Below are 13,610 nucleotides of genomic sequence, written 5' to 3'. Positions count from 1 at the left end.
AAGACCTTGGAGACAACAAGAGTGGGACTCGAATCTTCGTCACAAAAGACTTGATCATCTTCATCTTCATTCTCTTGCCGGTGCATGGCCACTTGATCAAGGGCTTCCATTTTGCCTTCACTCATGGAGTCATATGTACCATTGTCGTTGAAGATCATGGTGCTCTTGTTGGTACACTCGAATGACTTGTGGCCTCGGCCGCCGCATGTGAAGCATTTGAAGGAACTTGTGTTGATGGTCTCATCAGTTCGAGTAAATGATGATGAAGCTCTCGGCTTGTGGTTGCTTGTAGCAGGAGGATGATTTGAGGTTGTTGAAGTTTTCTTATAACTTGACTTGTCGCAGTTGCTTGTAGTAGGCTTGGTTGAGGTAGAAGGTGTTCTAGTTGTTGAAGCTTGGTTGTTGTAGAAACCATAGCTCTTGGATGAGAACTTGGCATATTTGAAATCATCTTGAACTTGACGTTCCGCCTTGATAGCTTGATGCACTAGCTTGATGAGGTTGGTGTAAGGATGGAAGTCGGCTATCTTCTTGATAGGGTGGTTGAGTCCATTCAACAAACATGCCATAGTTTGCTCATCATCTTCCATGAAATTGCCTAGAAAAGTGAAGGAGGAGACATTTATATAGGCAAAGGGGACGAAGGGGTACATGGGCCTCGGCGCAAAGCACACACGCGGGTGGTGGTCCGGATGATCCGGATGGGCTTTAGGGACCCGGATGGTCCAGGAGGTGGTCCGGACGAGGCGAAGAGGCAGGTGGTGCCGACAGCGGCCTGTAAGTCCGGAGGGGGTCCGGATGATCCGGGACACATCCGGATGGTCCGGCTTCGGGGTGCAGCTTTGGGTGCTTTGGGTGCTCTCAGGTGGATTAGCCGAATCGTGCGGACCGGGGTCCGGATCCTACGGGCTCTGTCTCGATCATCCAGGACCTCGTACGGATTGTCCGGCCAGCCTGAGACTTGGCTGATTTCTTCTCTGTCTTCACGCATGTCTCCCTTCTTCGTTCCTCCTTGCTCCTTAGCTTCTCCATGGCTAACTCCTTGGTACATGAGTATGCATAATGTCTCCATTTGAGGTGGTAGCCATGTCTCATGTGCATCAAAGTGGAATGGTGAGAGGAGAGATGTCACCTCGGCTTCAAGAGCTCTTGCACGTGCTCGTGTCATGGGTCTGCTAGGTACTTGGTGAGACGATGATAGGTCCATGGGGATGACCTTGGGATGCTCCGCATCACATCAACAAAGTATCACGGGGAACCAACACCTCGGAAGCCATGGCTAGCTTGGCAAAAGGCCCATATGGAATAAGGAGGACACGAAACATGAAGCCGCGGGTCTCCCAGACCCCTTCGCGAAGTTCACCAACCCCTTGGAACGTGACTTCATCAGGGGACGCTACAAGTAGGACAAGGAAAAGAAGGTTTTTTTACATGGACCCAATCACGAGGAAATTGATCAGAATACTAGTAATTACTCTTTTACCACCTTACACTTAGCTTTTGATCAAGTTGACTACACATTTGTAAACGGTTCACGTTCCTTCTGCAGGACAAGCAACACAAGGTTGCAGCCGAAAGCCAGTCTTCATCGACGAGGCCCAAGTGGGACACCCCTCTCAACCAAGCCTTGAACGAACTTAAGGGACTCCCTTTGGACCATCGGCCGCAATATGGATGTGTGCACGGCGCCGGAGACGGCGCCACGTGGAAGGTCTTTTCAATGAGGGCCTAGAGGCCAAAAGGCACAAAAGGAAGTTCAGTCAGGCAGACATCGACAAGAAGGTGAAGCTTGCATTCGAGAAAAGAGCAGCTGAGGACGCGAAAAAGCAGTCAAGGAGAAAAATGAGTTGCTACAGGTGTAGATGCCTGCAGAAATGATTTCGCTACTAACTTGATATCGGCTATCATCAACTGGACAAAGGAAAATCCAGACAAGATGGTAGATGATTTCCCCATGCCCAACTTCGTTGGGAGCAACTCGCTGAACATCACAACCGCAGCATCACCTGCTCACGTAACCGCGCCTGCTCCCGCACGCACACCCGCTCATAGCAGCCTGTCCTTAGTCTCTGGCGTGCTAGGTTGGCCTTCGTCTTAGGATGAGCTCGACGCCCTCACGGCAATTACATGTCGTACCAACATATATCTATAATATTCTATTTTCTTTTGCCTTTCGGATGTTTTACGTTGCAGACATGTCTTTGCAGGCTGATGAAACCATGTGCACCGTACTCTACTTACTCAAAGGCCAAAAGGTGGACGTGGGAAAGGCGGTGATAACGAAGCCCTTGGAACTCACATTCCATGGCCAGCCGATGCCCGATGGGCACTTCAGGGTTACCTTGTCAAGTGTGAAATCGGGGCATGAGGATTTGCCTCGTCAAGTACGGCGAGGTGGAGAGGACGACGAGACCCCGCCGTGGCTTGGAAACTGCAAGGGTTGGGTGCTGCTATGGCCGAAGAATCTTCTTCGTCTAGAGCCGGTCGAGAGCACACCAATAACCACACATTAGCAAGCAAGTATGAACACCACCACCCTGCCTATGCAATTACCAGTGCCTGTAGTGCTGAATGAGAGCGACGGATGACGCGAGGAAGGAGGTCCTATAGTGGCTATTGTAATCGCCCTCGTAGAACAAAGAATGGATGATGAGATGGACAAGCATGACCCTCTTCTGTTCCTCACTACAGGTGCCTATGATGATGAATTAGAAATGATGAGTCAGCCATATGACGACTCGGGCTATCAGCATGCTGATGAGGAGATGGATGATCTGCCCGGGCAGGAATGTCCTAGCAGGGTTGAACACAAGAAGTCTCTCTTCATGCAATCCTCATAGGACATGCCTGAAGATGTCGCCTCAACACAGGCTCAACTAGCCGAGGGTGGTACAGTGCTTAGACCTACAACACTGGGGCATGGGTTAAGGAAGGGTCTAGAAGGTCAGCCCAAGAAAAAGGAGAGGAGAAGACGAGCAAAGAAAGGCTCTGCTGCCTACAAACAAGCCAAAGCACATAGCAGCCAGACGGCGTATTTTGAAGAGCGTGTACCTGTCAAAGGTGCGGCCATGTTCCATGTCACGGGTTCAGTCGATGCTACTGCCGAAACCGCCGAAGGCTATATCAGGGGATCTCAGGAGACTGCACGACCATGTGTTGTCGACTGAGAAAACCCTACTAGCCTCGAAGGATCCAGGATATCCGACACACGCAACTCGTGTGCCTGACGGGAAGTGCTATGTCGACACACGGCCCGCCGAGGTGTTCTTCCTGTGGTTTGAGCATAACTTTGAGATGTTTCTGACCAGGCGGTTTGATTTTACAATCGTCCGCCTTTTTGCACTACAAGTCTCGCAAATATGTGTGGCGGATCCATACTACATGCATGAGTCCTTTAGTCTCGGTGACTTTGGGTGTATAACTGCTAGGGAGTACGACGAAAACTTTGTGATATAGAATAAGGACCAGGAAATTGTCCTCCTGCCTTGTCATCCAATGTAAGTCAGTGTGGGATAACCCTTTCATACATTTCAATCATTCCTTCTCGCTCATATGGAGAATAATTTGAGGTGTTTTTTTCGGCAGCAACGGCCGCGCCATCCTTATCGTCCTTTCCCGTGAGTCTCCCACGCCGTGTATTTTGATCCTACTAGAAACTATGAGAAGCAGAACTACACCCACATAATGAATATTCTAGATGATGCTCTCCAAGGCTTCAGCTTGAGGGTGGCCACCTGCAGATCGGGAAACAACAGAACCGCAAGACAGGTTTCTCGCATAAAACTAACTTCTGCTGCATCCATGTCCTGAAACCAAGCAGGAACGATGGATTCTACCTCCTCCATCTCATGACGGAGTTCAGAAGCAATCACTAAAAGCTTCGCATGACAACGAGAAGTGATGATCATATCCGCAAGTGGGTAGAATCTGAAGGAGAAGCGGATTATAAACTTAGAGATGAGTTCTTTCACATCCAGAGGGACATTGCGATGATCATCATGAAAGAAGTCGTCAAAGAGAAGGGGATGTTCCAGCACGGCCTTATATCGCGAGCTGACGTCCGATCTCGCATAGGCTTGCAACGTCCGGACCTCACGGCATTCAATAAGCTAGGGTGCATCCTCGATGATATGGAAGGATGGAACTTCTAATGATTTACTGCCGATGATAATGATATGTGTCGCTTCAACTTGTATACTTTCTGTAGCGATGAAACTTTGTGATGTCCACGGTCTCGCCGAACTTGTGTAACACTACTTTTTTAGATTGTGTGCGGTGACCTGCATACCTCTAGTTAATTAGCTTGCGTATGATGAAATTGCGTTGATTATCTATGTTTACTATATGTTACATCTATTTGCTAACCCTTTCTTTTCGTGTTGCTCAAGTATATTTTGTTGCATATGATTGTACATTCTCTTGATGTAAGATGCATCTCCAACAGGTACCTAGATCCTTGATAGTGAAGAAGCAGTGCTACGTCGTGTACATAGGGAAGGTTCCAGGAGTGTATGACGAGTGGCCCGAGTGTCAGGCACAAGTGGAGCGGTTCTCGGGCGCCAACCATAAAGGGTTCAAAAGCAGACAAGACACAGAAGCTAGTTACTTGAGGTTCACGCTAGCCTGAGAGAGGACTCATAACCGTCGCCTGATGTACTGCATAGTTCGCTCTCACTCATAGTGATAGCTCTTCTCATGTATATCATTGTTTAGCTGGATGACGATGTAGTTGCAAGTATTCAGGACTTGTATCGCTATTTCGAGATGATGAGGAGAGACCACTTTGTGTTGGATGATGATTATGATGATGACATGATTTGATGAGACTATTTGTATGTGTATGCTATAATTACATTTGTATGTGTATGATATGCTAGAGATTATTGTATAAAGCCCTAAACAAAATTCAGCAGCAGAAAATATGGAGCAGAAAAAAATCAGAAACTAATAATAGTAGCGTGGCGTGTGGCTTTAGCAGCAGCGAGGTATTAGCAGTAGCGCTCTTTGTAGTAGGGTGCTACAGCTATTAGCAGTGGCGTGTTTTCGAGACAAACACTACTGCTATCCCTAGATAGCAGCAGCGTGGGTCAAACCGCGCTACTGCTGAGCGTTAGCTATAGCGTCGTATGAGTAGCGCGGCTACCCGTGCTACTGCTAAGCATTTGACCCGCATTATTGCTAGGCTTTTCCCTGGTAGTGTTGGCAAACGAATCTTGTATGTATTACCATGCCCGTGTTTTCCATGCAAATAGTTAGTCCTAAAACGAGATACTATGAATTAATTAATGAGGAGTTCTTCGAATTAGAGTGTGTTTGTGACATAGCGATCTCCAATTCTAACGTGCATTTCGCATTTCACGATATCCATGCTACTTTTTAATACAAATTCATATATGTATAAGATGAACACCATGGTAGTGAGAAAACTTTGGATGGATTCAAGCATATGACCACACACATACAAAAATACCACAACAATCGAGTCAATATCAACTTTTCCAAACCTAGTATGGCACGAATTCGAAATAATTACGGAAGCCATATGCATGGTCCTCAATTAAAATCTTATAATGTACACTAAATTGAAACGTCAATATTAAGTCTAGTTCTATCTACATTCAAATGTTTTTAGGCCCCCTCCCCCCTCGGCACACACGCTACATACTTCCTCTATTGATCAATCTTCCTCTCCTAACCACCTTACAAAGCTATTGGTTTCCGCATGTTCATTCTTTCTCTCCATGTTTCGATCTCTAACTCTCACACATCGGCCATTGCACTCCATGCCGAGCTCTCCCCCTCTCTCCGCCTCCCACCCTCTCTTGATAGATACATGCATTACCTATCTAGACCCCTCCCCCTCTCGTGCGCACTCACGCACATTGTCTATCTAGGCCACTCTCTCGAGACCATCTCACTCTTTCTTCCGCATGGTGGCCCACGCTTGCTTAATCTCTCTCTCTCTCTAAGTCTCGATTGACCTCACTTTCTCTCACACACAAACGATATATCTCCTTGTTCGGGCCTTGATTGACACACTCTATACTCTCTCATGCAGATTGTCTATCTAGGTCAGTCTCTCCAAGCCGTTCCACTCTTTCAACCTCATGGCGGCCCACGCTCTCTCAAATCTCTCTCTCTCTATGTATGTCTCGATTGACCTCGCTCTTTCTCACACACAAATGGTATATTTCCATGTTTGGGCCTAATTCAACATATTCATATTGTATACTCTCTCATGCACATTGCCTATCTAGTTCACTCTCTCCAACATGTCTCACTCTTTTGATTGCATGACGACCTACAATCGCTCAATCTCTCTCTCTTTATCTATGTGCCGATTGACCTTGCTTCCTCCCGTGCACAAACAATATATGTACCTGTCTGTGACTGGATCATCTCTCAAGCTCTTACTTACAGCCCTCACCCTTCCCAAAAGTTCAATTGGACAATATCTATCAACAACATATATATCTTTTCAACGAATGTCAGGCCACACTCACTTTATGTCTCTATCTATGTCTCGATTGACCTCGCTTTCTCACGCAGTCTCTTCCATACATTGAAGCTACCTCTCCATCCCTCGTAGAGCCGGAGCTATTTACATTGCGAGGGGGACTCCAACCTTCGATTAATTTGTGAAGGCATTTATTCCAGTGGATTTAGATTTTATTCATTCGCCCCACAACTACTCCATACACCGTTGCAACCCCCGCCCCTCCCCCAATTGTTTTCCCTTTGGCTCGGTCACCTCTCTCTCACGCCCTTTCTCACCTCATCGCACCATGGTATTTTTGCAAAAAAACTCTAGTGTTCTCTTTAATTATTACAAATACGCTACAAACTACACACCTGGAGTCCACCTGTAATGAAACAAATTTCAACCCAAAAATTAAAGTGCTACAAACTACACACTGGGGGACCAACTATCATGGAGAAAATTTGGACCCATATCTACACCCTTATATAGTGTGCAAATAACTTTAAAAGATGGTCGTTGGATGAAGCCAATCGGACGGTGCAGAGATGGCAAATCCGAGCACTACTGGCCATTGGATATCATCTACATTCCACCAGATTCTGCCACATGTACAATCTAGAAGACCGCATGGTTGAACTTAAGCATAATGCACAAACCTCAAAACACAAGCACTTTTCATTTGTTATCATAATTTCCCATTTTTTTTCTAAATGAATTGCCATTATTTGTTTTTACTTTATGCATTACAATGCACAATTCCATGAATCTTAAAATAGATTAACTTTTAAATAAAACTTATTGATTTTTGAATGAGATGAACTATAAGAATTAAACGAACATCTACATCATGCATATGTGACTCAAAGCTTACATGCTACGATGTGGTATTTATTCATAATCTGGGTGCCAAATCTCATGCGTGCAATGCACATGTACCTTACTAGTATAATTAAAAATGAAAAAGGACGAGGATCGAACATGCGACCAGGGCCTTCAAGCCGCACGTCAATAAGCAACATAGTAGCAATGTTTGTTCTACTCCCCTTTGTTGATATAATTTTTTTATATTACCACAACCTATTTAATGGATAACATGTTTTTATATTAACTTTAGTACATTAGTGGGACCGGCTCGTGATCATGTACTATTCCACTTCACTTACTGGTGGGTTCCATGTCCGCTCTCTCTCCTCCCCTTTTATGTTTAGACGCACGGGCAAACATGAAGCGCGGGCGGTGTTGCCGTTGACCGTATCTGGACGTGTTCACATGTTACGGCACCAGTTTCAGGTACTAGTACTAGTATTATATGTAACAAGTTTAGGAATAAAAGTAACCGTGACAGACAAGTTAGGCTAGTAGTATCTACTAACAATTAAATGCGTGGATAAATAGATGTATCGCCTAGTGCTCGAACAAGGGGACTCCTTACGCCCTACAAGTATTTGGAATTGACTTCCCTAAAAATATTTGGAATTGACGTGGTGTTTAATATGAAATGTTTGTGATGAGAAGGGATACATGTCGCTTGATGACGTTTTATGTTTAATTTGATACGGCTCTAGCAGAACATTCAATCGATCAAACCATAGATTTAATTCAGTCTGACTACAACTTTACATTCCTACCATGATCGAACTAAAATAAACAAAAATGATAAATCCCAAACAATCGAATTTTAAGGATGGCAATCCAAACGTTTTTCATGGAATATTTAGATCATGCAGCGGAGGCGTCTTGCGGCGGGAAGTGGCTCCTCTACCGTGCTCTGTGTGTCGTCGGGCCACTAACACTACACCATAACACCTAATTGGGGGCAATTAACTGCCAGGAGAAATAGTTGAACAAGGGCAAATGAACTACCGGGATATGTGTTACTGCTGGCATAAGTACCTGAGGGCATAGAAACTGCCGTTAGAACATGAACAAGGAGGGCAAACTATCTGCCAGTACATTTAAGGGCACACTATCTGCCGGGAGAACTAAATTATGGCCCACTTTCTGTGATGAGGACATCAATACCATTGTTACAACCACAGCCCCTGCTGCTATACATACTGGACCAATTACTAGAGCTCGCGCACTCCAATTGAATTACCAGGTACTTTTGTTTCTTGGTAACGATTCTAGTGTTCATGAGAATATGATGCTGCCTAAATTGGATACATTTGTTTTGCTTACAAATGAAGCGCCTAGCTTGGACAAGAAAGAAGAACCTTGGGGCAAGTTCAAGCATGGAGATGATGGCATGCGCAAGGGGAACGAGAACGGAGTTACAAGTGATGATTCCAGGACTTTGAACCACCATAATGAGTGCATGAAGCCTTGGATGAAATATACAAGATGCCACTTCATAAATTTCGTCTAGAGGCTATTCTAGGTGCTGCGTCACCTTATTTTTGGGCCAGGCCCATGTAATTTCGAAATACTTGATTATAGGTTGTTTTTACAGTCCGTATGCATGGGGAAACAAGAGTTAGGGTTGGTTTCGGACCCCTCCCTCCTCCATATATACGGCCCTTAGGGCATCGTTTATACTTTGGGGTTTCGTTTAGATTAAAAGTTCTCCATAGCTACAACTTTGCGTACTTCGTTTGTGTTCTACGACCAGAAAAGACGTCATAGAACCCCGCCTTAATCAATAAAGCTTTCATCTTATATTCGCAATATCCAGATTGCAATCTTAGTTTCTTGCTTGTTCTTTGTTTCCTTGCAGTAAATAGACCCTCGTGGTCAGGTTGATCGAGCTCTGGCGTGGTCAATAACCCCTCGGAAGTTAGTTTAGCGATTGCTAAGGCGCGACGTCTCGCACGTTCGTAGTCGGATCGTCAAGGTCAACTCCCACAGAAAACAATAGTTATCTCATCGAAACATCGGGACACCCTCGCCTCTATCAAGTGGTATCAGATTTCTAGGTTGCTCGATGAGATTTTACAGTTTTTCATATTTTAGTTCGAGTCTGTTCTTCATACCTACAATCCACGAAAAAGCCAAAAAAATTAGGGTTAGTTCATATCCGAACCAATCTAAGCCTTTGCATAAAATTTTTAGGGTTTTGCTTTGTTGAATTTGTGGTTGCATCATCGTGTCTAGTTGCTGGTCTTAGCGTCTAGTCCTTTAGAGTTTCGAGTTCTGTCATAGTTTGTCACACCGCCGCCGCACCATCTTCATCGCTGTTGCCATATACCACCACCGCTGCCATATCCCACCACCGCTACCATATACCAGCACCACTGCCATATCCCAACAACGCTGCCATATACCACCACTGCTGCCATATCCCACCACCGCTACCATATACCACCACCGCTGCCATGTACCACCACTGCTGCCATATCATACCACCGCTACCATATACCACCACCGCTGCCATATCCCACCACTGTTGCCATATACCCCCACCGCTGCCATATCCTACCACCATATATCCACCACCAATCCGAGTTCTTTTCATATTAGGTTTGTTTTTGAGATCCATCTACTTTCCGATTCGTGTTTCCTTGCCTGAGTAGGTTTCGAAAAAAAAAGTCTCGAGACCCCCGGGCAGTTTTTAGGCAAAAAATTTGGCAGGCGAAAATATTTTTTCCCTATCCTGTTTTTAGGCTTTTCTAGGTCTTTTGAGACACTCGCAATCATACTGATTTTTTGTCGCATTTTTCGTCATCGCTGCCCTGATTTCTGAAAAAAATTGGTCAAAAAATTCCGTGCCTATCCTGTAAATTTGACTTGGGAAGAGTTTTGAGACACTCGCCATTATAGTGATTTTTTGCAAAAAAAGAGGAGCGCAAAAAAAGAGTGCAAAAGATGGAACGGGAAAAAAAATTCTAGAGTGGGCTTTTCCCTTGTTTCTGTGCAGCGCCGTGTGATGAGGACATCAATACCATTGTTACATCCACAACCCCTACTACTATACATACTGGACCAATTACTAGAGCTCATGCACGCCAATTAAATTACCAGGTACTTTCGTTTCTTGGTAATGATTCTAACTTTCATGAGAATATAATGCTGCCTAAATGGGATACATTTGTTTTGCTTAGAAATGAAGGGCCTAGCTTGGAGAATGTGACGCCCCCGATTTGACCGTACACTAATCATACACGCAAATGTGTATGATCAAGATCAAGGACTCACGTGAAGATATCACAACACGACTCTAGACACAAATCAAAATAATACAAGCTTTATATTACAAGCCAGGGGCCTCGAGGGCTCGAATACATAAGCTCGAAAACACAAGAGTCAGCGGAAGCAACAATATCTGAGTACAGACATGAGTTAATCAAGGTTGCCTTAAGAAGGCTAGCACAAAAGCAGCAAAGATCGAAAAGGCAAGGCCTCCTGCCTGGGAGGCTCCTAAATACTCCAAGTCGTCAGCGGTCGTCACGTAGTAGTAGGCATCCTCCGGGTAGTGGTAGTCATCAGTGGCGTCGTCTGGCTCCTAGGATCCGTCATCTGGTCGCAACAGTCGGGTATGGGGGAAAAGAAGTAGCAAAGCAACCGTGAGCACTCATCCAAAGTACTCGCAAGACTTACATCAGATCTAAACTAAGTATGCATCTGTATCAAAGGAATGGGTTGTATCTGTGGACTAAACTGCAAAATGCCAGAAGGGAAGGGGAAAACCTAGCCTATCAAAGACTAGCATCTTTTGGAAACCACCATCTTGCGGCAACAGGAGGGAGTAGAGTAGCATAAAGTAAAGTAGTAGAAGCGTTATCAACCTCGGCCAGAGATCCTTTCTCGACTCCCTGCGAGAAAGCAATCCCAGAGCTGTACTATCCAGTTATCATCTCATATCCAAGTCTCCTCACAAGTCCATTTCTCATCAAAAGTATCTAGTTCTAGTTGTATCGATCGGGATACAACTCCAAGTGTCCGTTACCGTAGGACAGGCTATCGATAGATGTTTTCTTCCCTGCAAGGGTGCACCAACTTACCCACCACACTCGATTAACTCCGGCCGGACACACTTTCCTGGGTCATGCCCGGCCTCGGCCAAACAATACGCCGCAACCCGACCTAGGCTCAATAGAGAGGTCAGCACGCCGGACTAAACCTATGCCCCCAGGGGTCATGGGCCATGTCCCCGGGAACTCCTGCATGTTGCGTGGGCGCCGGTGAGCAGACCTAACTACCTTCTTCAACAAGGTAGGTGCTTACCAGTCCAACCCGGCGCGCGCCGCTTAGTCGCTGACGTCTATTAAGCTTCGACTGATGTATACGACGCAGAACGCCCATACAATGCCCACGTGATGGTTAGTGCTATCAGGCCAGAGGCCCCTCGGATCAAATATCCAAATCGTAGTGGATTAGGAGCACATGGTAACAAGCAGAGACTCCCGATTGATGTGACCCCGTCGCCCCGTCTCGAGTACTTGCGGCAAGGGCGAAGAATGCCCGGCCACGCCTCGTAAGTATCTCGTGGGCACCTTCCAGGTCAACCCGACTCCACATCACTCGCTATTAAGCTCGCGCGAGTACCCCTCAGGGTCGACCCGTCTTTAGTAACATGGCTCAGTGCAAAGTCATAGTAACCATAGTAACTATGTGTCTAACACCAAGGGAAAAACCCGAGGAATCACCCCCGGTGAATTCCACTCGATGTTATCATCAAGGTGAACATAAGAGGATCCACCCTCGAGGTTCACACTTGAGGGGTTGCACAACAGAGCCGTATCATAAATGGTTAAGGAGGAAATCACCCTCGATGACCACGACCGGATAGCTACACTATAGAGATCTCATTAGGAGTGATGTATGAGGTTCAACCTCGGCACTCGATGATAACTCTATAGAGTCGTACAACTAGGGGGTGATGTGCGGTCTCGGGGCCTGGACATCGATCACGCTGATCGAGTCAACGAACATAAAGCGGGGCAACTGGGAAAGATGGGGGTCACTGATGGATCACTAACCAACCTATACTAAGCAGTTTAGGATAAGCAGATAAGGTATGAAAGCAGGTAACAACAACAGGCTATGCATCAGAGTAGGATCATACAGAAAGTAGTAGCAGTTCCTAATGCAAGCATGAGAGGGAAGGAAATGGGCGATATCGGAATGCTCAAGGGGGGTTTGCTTGCCTGGAAGCTCTGCTGAAAAAGAAGAAGTGTCGTCGTCGACGTAGTCGATCACAGGGGCGGCATCGGTCTCGGAGTCTACCGGAGAGAAGAGGGGGAAGAAACAGTAAATATAAAACAAGCATAGCATCACAAAGCATAACATGGCAATAAGCTGTGCCGGGTGTGACATAACGCGGTAGGAGGTGATACCGGCGAAGGGGGGGGGAACATCCGGGAAGGTATCCCCGGTGTTTTGCGTTTTCAGACAGTAGAATCAGAGGGGGAAAGTTGCGTGTTCGCTATGCTAGGGATGCGTGGCGGACAAACGGGCTACGTATTCGGGTTCATCTCGTCGTTCTGAGCAACTTTCATGTACAAAGTTTTTCCATCCGAGCTACGGTTTATTTTATATTAATTTTAAAAGATTTAAAACATTTTTAGGATTTATTTAATTAATTTAATCAACATTATCCAGAATTGTTTTTGCTGACGTCAGCAGTCAACGTTGACCGTTGACCTGGTCAACCTGACGTGTGGGCCCCGCGGGTCCCACCTGTCATTCTCTGTTTAAGGTTAATTATGGTTTATGTTAATTAAACAGGATTAATTAGGTTAATTAATTTAGTTTAATTAATTTAGTTCAATTAATCAAAAATAATTAAGTTAATTAACTCTTTAATTAATTAATTTTATTTATTTATATTTATTTATTTATTTTAACAAAAACGTTTCTGGGCGGGCCCCATGTGTCAGTGGCCCAGGGCCATAGCGGGTGCGGGCGACGGGTTTCGGGCGCGACCGATCGGGCGCACGTCCAGAGGCGCCATAGCGAACGAGGTCGGCGAGGCCGTGCGGTCGCCGGAGGGGGACATCGGCCGGAGGGCAGCAGAGCACCACCAGCGGAGCGCGGGGCCAACAGAAGCGGCCCCAGCAGCGACAAGAAGAGGGGTGGCGGCGCGGCAGCGCCGGTGTAGCCACAGGCAGCAGCAGGGGGGCATGGGCCGCTAGCGGCGTGTGGGCGGGTGCGGTGGAGGGACGCTGCCGGGAGGCAGAGGGAGCCGGAG

This window comes from Triticum aestivum, chromosome 4A, assembly GCF_018294505.1.
Source record: "Triticum aestivum cultivar Chinese Spring chromosome 4A, IWGSC CS RefSeq v2.1, whole genome shotgun sequence".
Classification (NCBI taxonomy): Eukaryota; Viridiplantae; Streptophyta; class Magnoliopsida; order Poales; family Poaceae; genus Triticum; species Triticum aestivum.
The sequence above is the reverse complement of the archived record's forward strand: the minus strand, read 5'-3'. Positions refer to the sequence as shown.